The following is a 14,335-nucleotide window of genomic DNA, read 5'->3' as shown; positions in this document are numbered from 1 at the left end:
ACGAAGATCTCGAGAGTACCGGAAGCCCGGGGGTTAATTGCGGTCACGTGACCTCGACTTCCGGACGCTGATTGGGCGTTGGGAACGCCCCCGCCCCAGGGGCGGGGACAGGTGCCATGGGGCGACGGCATTGGTCGGTTCCCTCAGGAAGCAGCCAATCGGGATCGGCCGGCTTCCGGCGCGAAGTGAGCTGGCGCTCGCGCGGGAGCTGAGGAGGCTGCGCGGGGAGTTTGGACCCGGTTACCGCCCGCTGCGAGCCTGCGGGACAGGTGAGTGCGGCGCGTTCGGACTTATGGGCGGACAGGCCTGGCCCAGCTCCCGCGACCCGGTCCCCGGGCCGAAGAGGAAGGCTCGCAGGTTCCTCCGTTGCCCGCTCTGGTTCGGCGCGGCCCGCGGAGCCGTGCTCGGTCGCTGCCAGTAGCCTGAGAGGAGAGCCGAAAAGCACGCGTGTTCGCAGACCCGCGCACAGAGGCGCGGGGGTGGGGCCAGGGCCGCCCCGGGCCTCGGTGGGAGAGCCGGCCCAGCATCCACGGTGTTTGGTTCTGTGCGCCGGTGCCTACCGGGGTTCCAGCCCAGACCCCTGGCACTCCCCACCTGTCCCCCAAGACCAAAGCTCGTCCTCTTCCTGTGTCCTTCCACGGGCACGCGCTGGGCTCCGGGGTTTTGGGTGCGCTGCGTGTCACGTGCTCTGGACCCATTATCTTACAAGTGTGGCTCCACAGCACCTCCGCGAAGGGGAGTGCTTGAGGACACAGGCTGCGTCGCATTGCCTGGGTCCAATCCCGGCTCTCCCGGTACGAACCCCGTGACCGTCCACTCGTCATTTAAACTCTGTCTCGGTGTCCCTCTGTCTTAAGGCGGAAATCATCTCTTCCACATCCTGGAGGTTTCGTTAGGATTAAATGGCTTAATGTAGCCAATGAATGCTTCAGGGAGTATTTGGTACGGAGTAAGGGTTCTGTTATCACCGTTACCCCAAGTAGGTAAAACTGCCCTCCTTTTGACGAGGAGAATCTGAAGCACCAATAGTTTGTCCCAGTGTTAAAAGAGCTGCCTGACTCCAAGGCGTCTTCCACACCAGACTTCCTCCCATACCCCTCACGTGCCCTCAGGTTACTCAGCATTTTGGACATTTAACGGGCTGAGATGGGGGAGGCACACGCCAGCTCCTGGTGCCACCAGTGCAGACAAGTAGCATTTCTGTGTCCCGTCAGGGTTCAGGGGCAGTAACGGCAGAGATTGGGGTAGATGTCAGACATTGGGGGGCGCCTGGGTGGCTCGGCGGGTTAAAGCCTCTGCCTTCTTCTGCTCAGGTCATGATCCCGGGGTCCTGGGATCGAGCCCCGCATCGGGCTCTCTGCCCAGCGGGGAGTCTGTGTCCCTTCCCCTCTCTCTGCCTGCCTCTCTGCCTACTTGTGATCTCTGTCTGTCAAATAAATAAATAAAATCTTTAAAGAAAAAAAGAAATTGGGAAGGAAGGGAGGCAGAAGTATTGCATAGGAGGAATGTAAATAGAACTAAATTGAACCAAAGTTTTGTTAGCCAGGCGGCTGTTGGAAGGTAGCTTATAGTCTGAGAGGGAACAAAATTTCTGAGTCTCGAGTTCTTTTCAGTGCGGATCACCATGATAGCCACCATATTCGTTCTGTTTCTTTCTTTCTTTCTTTTTTTTTTTCTTAAGATTTTACTTTTTTGACAGAGAGATCACAAGTAGGCAGAAGGGCAGGCAGAGAGAGGGGGGAAGCAGGCTCCCTGCTGAGCAGAGAGCCCGATGCGGGGCTGGATCCCAGGACCCTGAGATCATGACCTGAGCCGAAGGCAGAGGCTTAACCCACTGAGCCACCCAGGTGCCCATCGTTCTGTTTCTTTTTTTCTTTTCTTTCTTTCTTTTTTTTTTTTTTTACTGATAAGAAAACCCAGAATTTAAAAACTACACAAAGCCCGTGGTGTTAGGTGTGTAGTGAAAGTCCAATATCCAGAGAAATCATATGCGTCCAGTTGGGGATAGTCAGTAGTATCTGTGAAGGAGGGAGAAGGGAAGGAGATAAGAGGAGTGGGAGGGATTTGAAATATATTTGAAGTACTTTATGCTTTTGAAAGAGAGTAGGACAGAATTTGACTTCTTAAATTTGGTTGGGGAGTACATGGGTATCATTTTTTTTGTATGTTTGAAATATGTAAGGTTAAATATATATTAAAATTAAATGATTATATTTTTCACACTAGTTTTAACTAAATACACACTTATTCCAACATATAATACCTATTCTTTGTATATACTTTTATGTACTTCTTTTAATGGAAGAAAGGATAGAACAAAGAGGCCCAAAGTAATTGCAAAGTACCTGGGAACGGAATGCTAAAAGCTCTAGTGGTTCGCCATTGCCGGGAGCATGTCTTAGCCTTCTCCTTCTCCAAGCACCTGCTGTTCACTTGGCACAAATACGCCATGGACACCCTTCACCCCCCCCACCCTGTCTGGGACTGTACACCTGCCCTTCAAGACCCAGTTCAGTATTCTTTTGAAAGCTTCTCTGATTTCCCTGAGTTTTTCCTTCACCTGGGAAGCTATAGACCTGCCCCCACCTCCACACTGGCCCATTTTGTTTTTTAAATTGAAGTATAGATGGCACAGAATGTTACCTTCGTTTCAGGTGTACAACGTGGTGATTTGACAGCTCTAGACTGCATGCGGTGCTTGCTGCAAGTGTAGCTACCACCTGTCACCGCCCAAAGCCACTACGATACCATTGACTCTATGCCCTGCGCTGTACCTTTCATCCCCGTGACTTGTTCATTACCTGCCTAGAAGCCTGGACCTCCCATTCCCCTTCACCCATCTTGCCCGTCCCCAGACCCCTCCTCTCTGTTAGCCATCAGTTTGTTCTCTGTATTTATGGGTCTGTTTCTGGGGTAAGTCACAGACTTTTAAAAGAAGAGACGTTTTGTGGGACTTACTTCATTGAGTTGTAATTACTTGTTGACATGTCCATTTCCTGCCGGCCTAAAAGCTCATCTAGGGGAGTAATTGGGTCTTGGCCTGCCTCTACTCCAGTGCCCAGAATGGTGCCTGGCATGGGGTGAAAAACACATGCTGAAGTCAGCTTGTGGAAGGTCGTGGGGTTATGACATATGGACTTTGTTCTCTAGAATTGCAAGGAACTATTAGATTTACTTTGTTTAAAAATTCCTGTATCTTAATGAAACCCATTCACAGTATCAAGGAAAATATTACACCCATAATTCTGGCTTTCAACCACATCAGCTATTTTCCTTTGTCATGGGCCCTCTCCAAATTTTACCTATACAGATTTCTTTTTTTTTTTTTTTTTTAAAGATTTTATTTATTTATTTGACAGAGAGAGTTCACAAGTAGGCAGAGAGGCAGGCAGAGAGAGAGAGGGGGAAGCAGGCTCTTTGCCGAGCAGAGAGCCCTATGTGGGGCTCGATCCCAGGACTCTGGGATCATGACCCGAGCCTAAGGCAAAGGCTTTAACCCGCTGAGCCACCCAGGTGCCCCCCTATACAGATTTCTTAGCTGAAAGCATAATGTACTCATAATTTACTCTTTTGTTTTTCCGATATTAAAGTACTCCCATGTAGCTACTAGGTCTTCATGATTGTGATTTATCTTATAAATTATCGCAGTATTGCACTCTTTGGTTTAATCGGTATGCAGTGTTACTTCGTGCTATTAATTCTTAGAAAAGAAAATGTTTTCCCATAAGTTTATTCAGTGTCTGTGTAGTCTGGTGAACTGTGTGTTTATACTCTCTGATCATTTGTTCATGGGAACTTTGGTGTTCTTTGTATGTTTGGTTTTTTTTTTTAAAGATTTTTTTAAAATTTTATTTATTTGACAGATCTCAAGTAGGCAGAGAGGCAGGCAGAGAGAGGGGGAAGCAGACTCCCCACTGAGCAGATAGCCGGGCTTGATCCCAGGACCCTGAGATCGTGACCTGAGCCGAAGGCAGAGGCTTAACCCATTGAGCCACCCAGGTGCCCCTCTTTGTATGTTTTTAATACTAATTCTTTGTTTTTGCCAACTTTCGTTTCTCACAGAAATTTTTTAAAAGGATTTTATTTATTTTAGAGAGAAAGAGCTTGTGCATGGCAGTGAAGGGCAAAAGGAGGTGGGGGAGAGAATCCTAAGCGGAGTCCAAGTTGAGCACAGAGCCTGATTTGGGGCTCGATCTCATGACCCTGAAATCATAACCTGAGCTGAAACCAAGAGTCAAATGCTTAACCAACTGAGCCACCCAGTGCCCCTCTCAAAGAAATTTTTTGAGAAAGAGGATACATAGTATCTTAGGAAGTACATAGTATATGTATATATACAGTTTGAAGACTATTTAAAAATTGCAAAGTTTAAAAATTATAAAGTTTAATTAACACTAAATTATGTAAACATAAATATGATTATAAAATAATAATTACACATAACCATCAAACAGATCAAGAAATAGGGTATTCCTGGTGCCCCTGAAGTGTGATTTCCCTCTTAAGCAGTCTCCTTCTCCCCGCACTAGAGAGAACTATTCTGATTTTGTGATGATTATCTTATCTTCATAGTTTACCCAATGTGTGCATCCATGGGTAACGTAGTTCAGTTTTACCTGGTTTTGAGATCTGTAGTTGATATATGTACTCTCCTTTGTCTTATTTGGTTTGACATTATGTTTGTGAGATTCTTCCATATTGTGGATACAGCTGTTTTTTTTTTAAATTTTAAAATAATTTTTAATAAAAATTTATGTTATTGCTGTATTTATTTATGTTATTATGTGATTGTGCCACAGCATCTGTCCTGGTGTTTTGGGTTTTGTTGTGGGTTTTCTGTTTATTTGTTCGTTTGTTTAAAGATTTTATTTATTTATTTGACAGAGAGATCACAAGCAGGCAGAGAGGCAGGCAGAGAGGGGGAAGCAGGCTCCCCGCTGAGCAGAGAGCCTGATGCGGGACTCGATCCCAGGATTCCGAGATCATGACCTGAGCCGAAGGCAGAGACTTAATTTAACCTGCTGAGCCCCCCAGGCGCCCCTATTTGTTTGTTTTTACCTATCCTGCTTTTGATGGCATTTGGATTGTTTTCAGGTTTTGGCTATTGATGTCGTTGTGAATGTTCTTGTACATACGCCCTGGTGCACATGTTCACAAGTTTGTATATGTAACTCAGAGAACTACTGGGCCGAAGAGTGTGTGTACCTTATACTTTATAAGGCCAAATTGTTTTCAAAGGTGGTTGCACTCCCTCCTACCAGTGTGTGAGACTTTCCTTTGCCCCACATTCTTGCTAATATTTGATATTGTCTTGTAATTTTTGCGTATTTAGTAGGTATATGTATAGTAGTATTTTCTTGTGGTTTCAATTCCCTGGATTATTAGTAAAGGTGAGCTCCGTGTTGTGTTTATGGACTGTTTCCTTAAAGTAAAGTGTGAAGTGTCTGTAAGAGTTTTTTGTCTTTCTTAGCAGCCATCTTACTTTATCTCATTACTTTGTAGGAATTGTTTAAACATCTCAAACCTTACTAATTTGTCAGGTATATATAATGCAAATGTCGTCTCTGTGGCTTTGAACATAGATTTTAAATATGGTAGTCTACCATTGTTAAGCATCTTTTATTATGAAATGCCATAGGTAAAAGTGCAAAAAACATCTGTATAAGCTGTGTAGGAATGAGTTAGCATAGTAGGCCCGAGACTTCTCTTTAGAAGGACCTCCTTGCAAGATTGGTTCTTGGCTGGTGAATGGGAACTTGGCTTTTGAAACGTTTCCTAAGCCAATATGGTTCTTTTGCCTACCTGGGACACTAACATCTGCTTTCATTCTGAGAGTCCACATTTTTGGTGGACAGAGGGTTCCTTTGTGACCAACCCCCAGTAAAAACCCTTGATTTTGCATCTCTGGCAGGTTTCCAGGGGCAGAAATGGTGCATCTTTCCTGAGCTAGAGTGTGCTCTTATGGCAGGTAGAGAGCAGGGTCCTACAAGCTCTGCCTGGAACGCCTTTTCCCCTTGCTGATCCGGCTGTGTGTCCCTGCTCTCTGTTGCTACAGTGAATCTTAGCTGCGAGTAGTACTTATTATATGCTGAGTCCTGGAAGTTGTTCAGTGAACCACTGAACGTGAGAGGGTGGTCTGGGGACCCCTGAAATAGCTTAATGACATATTTGTCAAAGCTCAGAATATGAGCTTTCTGCTCATATTTGTCAAAGCGAATACCCCTGTAGTTATGTCTCAGATAAGAAATAGCAAAGCACATAGCTAACACCCTCAGAGGATGTCTGCCCCGTCTCGTCCTGTACCCCAAAGACAACCTTCATCCTGACTTTCGTGTGATCATTACCTTGCTTTTCTTTACATTCACTTGTCTCAAAAGTCTTGATGCTCTTTTAGGCTATTTGACACATAAAAAGATTCTTAAATTAAGATGTAATTCTAACAGACCTGTACCCTTGGGGCAAATAATACGTTGTATGTTAATTTTTTTTAAAAAGGTGTAATTCAATTTTGTGGTCTTTTTCTTTTTTGTTAGTGCTTTTTGTATCTTATCTGAGAAATCTCTGAGAAGGTATAAAGTTATTCTATATTATTCAGCAGAAACTTTATTTTTTTTTTAAAGATTTTGTTTATTTGCTTGAGAGAGAAAGTGAGAGCGCACGCACATGCGGGAGAGGGGCAGAGGGAGAGGGATAAGCAGACTCCCCCATGAGTGGAGAGCCTGATGTGGGGTTTGATCCTTTGGGATCATGACCTGAGCCAAAGGTAGACATTTAACTGACTGAGCCACTCAGGCGCCCCCAGAAACTTCATTGTTTTGCCCTTTACATTTAGATCTGCAGTTCACTTGAAAGTGATTTGTGGGGCACCTGGGTGGCTCAGTGGGTTGGGCTGCTGCCTTCGGCTCAGGTCATAATCTCAGGGTCCTGGGATCCAGTCCCGCATTGGGCTCTCTGCTCAGCAGGGAGCCTGCTTCCCTCTCTCTCTCTCTCTGCCTGCCTCTCTGCCTACTGTGATCTCTCTCTGTCAAATAAATAAATAAAATCTTAAAAAAAAAAAAGAATGAAAGTGATTTGTGTATATGGAGTGAATGAAGTAGGGTTTAAACTTCATTTCTTTTCCATGTAGCTATCCAGTGTCCCAACACCAACCATCAGAAAGATTGATTCTCTAATGTTCTGCAGTGATAAGTGTCATAAATTATTATAATTTGTCTGTGTATGGGTTTGTTTCTGGGTTCTTTTACTCTTCCACTCGTCTTCCTGCCTGTCCTTACATCATCACTGCTTTTTTTTTTTTTTTTTTTTTTTCTGACAGAGAGAGCACCTACAAGCATGGGGAGGAGCAAAGGGAGAGGGAAAAAGAATCTCAAGCAGGCTCCATGCTCAGTGCAGAGCACAATGTGGGTCTCGATCTCATGACCCTGAGATCATGACCTGAGCTGAAATCAAGAGTCAGACACTCAAATTTACTAAGCTACCCAGGCACCGCATCACTGCTATGGTTTTAAACAAGTTTTTTATTAAGTCTTTATGTGTCTGGCAGAGCAAGTCTTAACCATAGATATTTGCTTTAAGTGGCTATAAGGCTATCAGGTTTTCCGGTTGTTTTTTTTTTTAAGGTTTTATTTATGTGAGAGAGAGAACATGCACACAGATGGAGAGTGAGAGGGAGAAGTAGACTCCCTGCTGAGTAGGGAAGCCAATGTGGGGCTTGATCCTGGGCCTCCAGGATCATGACCTGAGCCAAAGGCAGACACTTAACCAACAGAGCCACCTGGCGCCCCTTCTGTTTCTTTTTGAGTGACTTTTGATAACTTAATTTTTATAAAAAAGTTTATCTATTTCATCTAGATTTTAAAGTTTATTGGCACAATGTTCAGGATCTATTATGATATTTTAATGTAAATGGTATATGTAATTAAGTCTCTTCTTTCAGTCCTGTTACTGATTTGTGTCTTTTCTCTTGTTTTTGGTAAATCTTTTCACAAAACAAACTTTTTGCTTATTGAGCTTCTCTAGCATTTGTTTATTATTTTTAGTTGTTTATAATTTTCTCCTTTCTATTCTCATTAGGCTTAGTTTGTTTTCCATTGTGTAACTAAATTGGATAGATGCTTTCTGTTCACTAACTTTCTGCCTCCTTTTCTGACAGTATGGCTCTACATTTCCTGGTCACTACCTCTTTAGTTGCATATCGTATTTTTATATATGGACTTTTGTTATTTTTCAGTTCCAAATATATCTAGTTCTCATTGTGATATCTTATTTGATGCACAGTTTATTTATATTTATTTCTAAACATGGAGATTTCCTGTATCTTTTTTTCTTTTACTTTGAAAAATTAAAAATCTTTGGAAAAGTTGCAGGATTAGTACCGTAATGCTCTTTTTTTTTTTTTTTTAAGATTTTATTTACTTAATTGACAGAGATCACAGTAGGCAGAGAGGCAGGCAGAGAGAGAGGTGGAAGCAGGCTCCCTGCTGAGCAGAGAGCCCGATGTGGGGCTCGATCCCAGGACCCTGGGATCATGACCTGAGCCAAAGGCAGAAGCTTAACCCACTGAGCCACCCAGGCGCCCCCCCTTTTTTTAAAGATTATTTATTTATTTATTCGAAGAGAGGAATGGGGGGGGCAAGGGAAGGAGCATGGAGAGAGAGACAGGCAGACTCCAAACTGAATGCAGGGCCCAAGCCCGGGCTCAATTTCAGGACCCTGAGATCATGACCTGAGCCAAAAGCAAGAGTTGGATGCTTAACCAACTGAGGCACCCAAGTCCTGCATGATCTAAAATGATCTTTTTTTTTTTTTTTTAGTATCTTATTTATTTATTTGTCAGAGAGAAGGAGAGAGAGCGAGAGCACACAGGCAGAGAGGCAGGCAGAGGCAGAGAGAGAAGCAGGCTCCCTGCCGAGCAAGGAGAACCCATGCGGGACTCGATCCCAGGACCCTGGGATCACGACCCGAGCTGAAGGCAGCTGCTTAACCCACTGAGCCACCCAGGCGTCCCTCCATGGTCTATCTTCTTAAGTATACATTTGCATTCATAAAAATAGTTCATATGTTAGGTTGCAAAGAAAAGATTGGTAATTTCTCTAAAGTAGAAATATTAGAAACAGTCCTTATCACTATACAACAAAACTAGAAATTTAAAATGAAATTTTAAAAAAACAAAAGACTGGTCTATATGGAAAATGAAACCCTCAATTAAAAGAACTCTTGGATGTAGGGGAACTGCAAATTGAAATAAAGGATTCCTGAAAATTAATTAAATGAAAACACAACATTAGATTCTGTAAGATACATATAAAGTAGTGGTTGGGGGGGGATTATTGTCTTACAATTCAGGAAGGGAAATAAATGAAATAAATTCCAAACTTAGAAAATTAGAAAAAGAACAAAGTAAAACAAAAGAAAGCACAAGAGAATAAAAAGCAATAAAGATAAAAGCAGAGGTTAATGAGATGGAGAACAGAGAAACATCTGATTGAGAAATCACAATCTTAGATCTCAAACCATTTAACAAACCAGGTAAACTAATTGCTAAGTTAAGAGCATTAGGAGAAATCACAAATACAAAATAACAAGTGGAAAAAATGTTAATAATATTAATTTGCGGACTTCTGTGTTAAATGATTTTGAAAATTCACATGAAATGGAAAATTATTTAGGAAAATACAATTTACCAAAATTGACGCCAGCAAAGATTGGAAGTTAAATCACTCAATTTTCATAGAATAAGGTTATGAAAGAACTGTCCCATTGAACTCACACCAAAAAAACCCACCAGATCTAAATGGTTTCACAGAGAAATTTTATTGAAAATTTTTTGAGTCCACGTAATCCCAGTGCTAAGTACATCGTTTCAGAGCATAGGAAATGAAAGAAAACTTCCAAATTCTTTATTAGTTAACTTTTTATTCTTACAATTATTGGTTTAGTCATCTGTCTTTAGTTGTTGAGGGCTAAAGTGAAATAAAATTTCCCCCAAACTTTTCAGTCTTCTAGATATCTTTGGGTTTTATGTTTTTAAAAGCAGCTTTATTGATCTACAGTAAATTGTGTATGTGTAGAATGTACAGTTTTTTGCAGGGGTGGGGTGGAGGGAGAGGGAGAGAATCCCAGGCTGACTCTGTGCTAATCATGGACCCCAATGTGGGGCTCAATCCCATGACCCAGTGGTCATGAACTGAGCCGAAGTCAGGATTCAGTTGCTCATCCAGCTGAGCCATGCAGGTGTCCCTGTGAAGTGTACAACTGGATTAGTTTTGATAGGAGATATCATCACTATATTCGGGTTCATTAACCTATTCATCTTTCCCAAAAGTTTCCTCATGCCCATTTGTATTGCCTCCTTCCTGCCCCCCTTCCCCTAGTCCAGAATGAAGAACTCTTATAGTTTCTTAAAACAAACAAATAAAAACCCGGTTAAAAGTGGGCAGAGGAACAGCAAAGGAAGCAGTTAACAAAACCAAAAGACAACTGACAGAATGGGAGAAGATATTTGCAAATGACATATCAGATAAAGGGCTAGTATCCAAAATCTATAAAGAGCTTAGCAAACTCAACACCCAAAGAATAAAGAATCCAATCAAGAAATGGGCAGAGGGGGGCGCCTGGGTGGCTCAGTGGGTTAAGCCGCTGCCTTCGGCTCAGGTCATGATCTCAGAGTCCTGGGATCGAGCCCCGCATTGGGCTCTCTGCTCAGCCAGGGAGCCTGCTTCCTCCTCTCTCTCTGCCTGCCTCTCTGCCTGCTTGTGATCTCTCTGTCAAATAAATAAATAAAATCTTAAAAAAAAAAAAAAGAAATGGGCAGAGGACGTGAACAGACATTTCTGCAAAGAAGACATCCAGATGGCCAACAGACACATGAAAAAGTGCTCCACATCACTCGGCATCAGGGAAATACAAATCAAAACCACAATGAGATACTACCTCACACCAGTCAGAATGGCTAAAATTAACAAGTCAGGAAATGACAGATGCTGGCGAGGATGCGGAGAAAGGGGAACCCTCCTACACTGTTGGTGGGAATGCAGAGCAACCGCTCTGGAAAACAGCATGGAGGTTCCTCAAAAAGTTGAAAATAGAGCTACCTTATGACCCAGCAATTGCACTATTGGGTATTTACCCTAAAGATACAAACATAGTGATCCAAAGGGGCACGTGCACCCGAATGTTTATAGCAGCAATGTCCACAATAGCCAAACTAGGGAAAGAACCTAATGTCCATCAACAGATGAATGGATAAAGAAGAAGTGGTATATATATACAATGGAATACTATGCAGCCATCAAAAAATGAAATCTTGCCATTTGCGATGACGTGAATGGAACTAGAGGGTGTTATGCTTAACGAAATAAGTCAGTCAGAGAAAGACAACTATCCTATGATCTCCCTGATATGAGGAAGTAGAGATGCAATATGGGGGGCTTAGGGGGTAGGAAAAGAATAAATGAAACAAGATGAGATCGGGAGGGAGACAAACCATAAGAGACGCTGAATGTCACAAAACAAACTGAGGGTGGCAGGTGGGGGGGGTATGGAGAGGGTGGAGCGTTATGGACATTGGGGAGGGTGTGTGATATGGTGAGTGCTGTGAAGTGTGTAAACCTGGCAATTCACAGACCTGTACCCCTGGGGCTAATAATACATTACATGTTTATAAAAAAATTAAAATAAAAAAATAAAATTAAAAAAAAAAAGAAAAAGTGGGCAAAGGATTTGAGTGGACATTTTGTCAAAGAAGATACACGAGCAAAAACACATGAAAAGATGCTCGACATCACTAATTTATTAGAGAAATGCAAACTGAAAACACAAGATATCTCACACTCATTAGGATGGTTACTATAAAAAACAAAACAGAAAATAACTTGGTTGGTGAGGATGTGGAGAAATTGTGCCCTGTTGGTGGGAATGTAGAATGGTATAGCCACTGTAGAACATAGTATGGCTATTCCTCAAAAATTAAAAATAATAGAATTACTATAGGATACAGGAATTTCACTCCTGGTATAGACCCAAAAGAATTGAAATTGAAAGCAGGGTTTCAGAGATATTTGTACACACATGTTCACAGCAACATTATTCACAATAACCAAAAAGTGGAAACAACCCAAATGTCCATGGACAGAAAAATGGATAAACAAAATGTGTTCGATCCATACAATAGAATGTCACTAAGCTTTAAAAAGGAAGGAAATTCTGACACATGCTACAGCATGAATAAACCTTGAAGACAATATACTAAGTGAAATAAGCCATTCACAAAAAGACAAACATTGTATGGGTCCACTAAAGCAGTCAAATTCATAGACACAGAAAGAATGGTGATTGTTAGGGGCTGGGGATAGGGAAGTAGAGAGTTATTGTTTAACAGGTACAGTGTTTCAGTTTTGCAAGATGAGAAAGTTCTGGCAATTGGTTGCACAACAATGTGAATATACTTTATTCCACTGAACCAATGCTTAAAAATGATTAAGATGGTAAATTTTATATTACATGTAATTTAGCACAGTTAGAAATAAAAAAGGATACAGGAGCCAGCTTTAAGGAGCTCCATTCCCACTAATCAAATATGAAAGCATTTATACGTGGAAATAATGACAGTAATGGATGACAACCCACCACATACATTAAGAATCCTTCCTGATAAAAAGCAAATAGGGGAGAAGGGAAAGTTCTTAACAGTCAAATGCCAGCTACTGAATGATGGTGCCCACTACAAAGACTGATGGATGGGGTTATGAAAACCATCATTGCACAATTCTGCTGTTTACTATCACACTATTATTTCTTCAGGCCTGAATCATCAATGGATACTAAAACAATTACTTTTTCTAATTACCTTATTATTGATATCTGGCATAATTAATTTGGTTGGAGAACATCTTGTGACTTCAATCCAATGAAATTGTTGAGACTTGCCTTATAGCCTAGTACATGGTCAGCTTCTGTAGGCATCTGTTCTTGAAAAGAATGCACATTTTGTAGTTGTAAAGGTTGTGTTATTCAGATCTGGGTGGTTACTGATTGTTTAGTTACTTATTCTATCAATTACTGAGAGCTAATTTTAAATCTATAATTATAGTCTTTTTCTTATAATTTTATCAGTTTTGCTTCATGTATTTTACAGATACTTCATGGGCCATACAGATCTAAAGTTTTTTTTTTTTTTTTAAAGATTGTATTTATGTATTTGACAGGCAGAGATCACAAGTAGGCAGAGAGAGAGAGAGAGAGAGAGAGAGAGAGAGAGAGGTGGAAGCAGGCTCCCCGCTGAGCGGGGAGCCTGATGCGGGGCTCGATCCCAGGACCCTGGGATCATGACCTGAGCCGAAAGCAGTGGCTTTAACCCACTGAGCCACCCAGGTGCCCCAGATCTAAAGTTTTATATCTTTCTAGTGAATTGAATTTTTTTTTTAAGATTTTATTTATTTGACAGAGAGACAGCAAGAGAGGGAACAGAAACAGGGAGTGGGGGGAGGGCAGGAGAAGGGAGAGGGAGAAGCAGGCTTCCTGCTGAGCAGGAAGCCTAATGCGGGGCTCTATCCCAGGACCCTGAGATCATGACCTGACCCGAAGGCAGACGCTTAATGACTGAGCCACCCAGGTGCCCCAGAATTTATCATTCTCCCATAACCCTCTTCATCTCTAGTAAGGCTTTCTGTCTTAAGAATCTATTTTGTCTGGTATTAATATAGCAGTCTCAGCTTGCTCCTGGTGAGTTTTTACATATTTTTTTTCATCTTACTTTCAGCCTTTCTATACACCTAGTGTTTCAGACATGTCTCTGACAAACAGCAGATACAGTAGTTAGATTTCATTGTTTAAGTTCAGATTGATAATCTTCAGCCAGAGTGGTCAGTTTATATTTATTGTAACTAACAAATATTTGGATTTAAATCTACTACCAACTTATTTTGTACTTTGTATTACATTTTCCCTTTTCTCTCCTTTCTTATAGCTTTTCTTAAAGGTTTATTTGAGAGGGAGAAAGCATGCAGGGGGAGGGGGGGGCAAGGGAGAGGAAGAGAATCCCAAGTAGACTCCCTGCTGAGCATGGAGTCTAAGGCAGGGCTGCCCTGAGATCATGACCTGAGCTGAAATCAAGAGTTTTAAGTCATTCTATTTTTATTCTTCAGTGGTTACCTAGACAGTGCAGCATGCACATTTGTCTTCTCAAAGTGTAAAGCTAAACAACACCATACACCTCTTACAACACAGAGGCCTTGGAGCACATTAACTCTCTTTACCTCACTTATGTGTCATTATTGATGGATATTTTAACGATTTATTTCAGCCCTGCAAGACATTATTGTTGCTTTGCACAGTC

At 41.9% G+C, this 14,335-nt stretch overlaps 1 protein-coding gene across 2 annotated transcripts in view; it reads left to right on the top strand.

The window, feature by feature from the left end:
* The first annotated feature begins 226 nt into the window (after positions 1-226).
* The window catches only part of LOC111152664 (Bloom syndrome RecQ like helicase), a 91,709-nt gene continuing 77,600 nt past the window's right edge, over positions 227-14,335 (top strand). For both annotated transcript variants that reach the window (XM_022511213.1, XM_022511216.1), the window contains exon 1: positions 227-269. The gene's annotated coding sequence lies outside the window, so the exon portion shown is untranslated. The remainder of the gene's footprint in view (positions 270-14,335) is intronic.

This window comes from Enhydra lutris, unplaced genomic scaffold (genome assembly GCF_002288905.1).
Source record: "Enhydra lutris kenyoni isolate GAN:26980312 unplaced genomic scaffold, ASM228890v2 scaffoldscaffold29, whole genome shotgun sequence".
In the NCBI taxonomy this organism is placed as follows: domain Eukaryota; kingdom Metazoa; phylum Chordata; class Mammalia; order Carnivora; family Mustelidae; genus Enhydra; species Enhydra lutris.
This window is presented reverse-complemented; position numbering and strand designations above follow the sequence as displayed.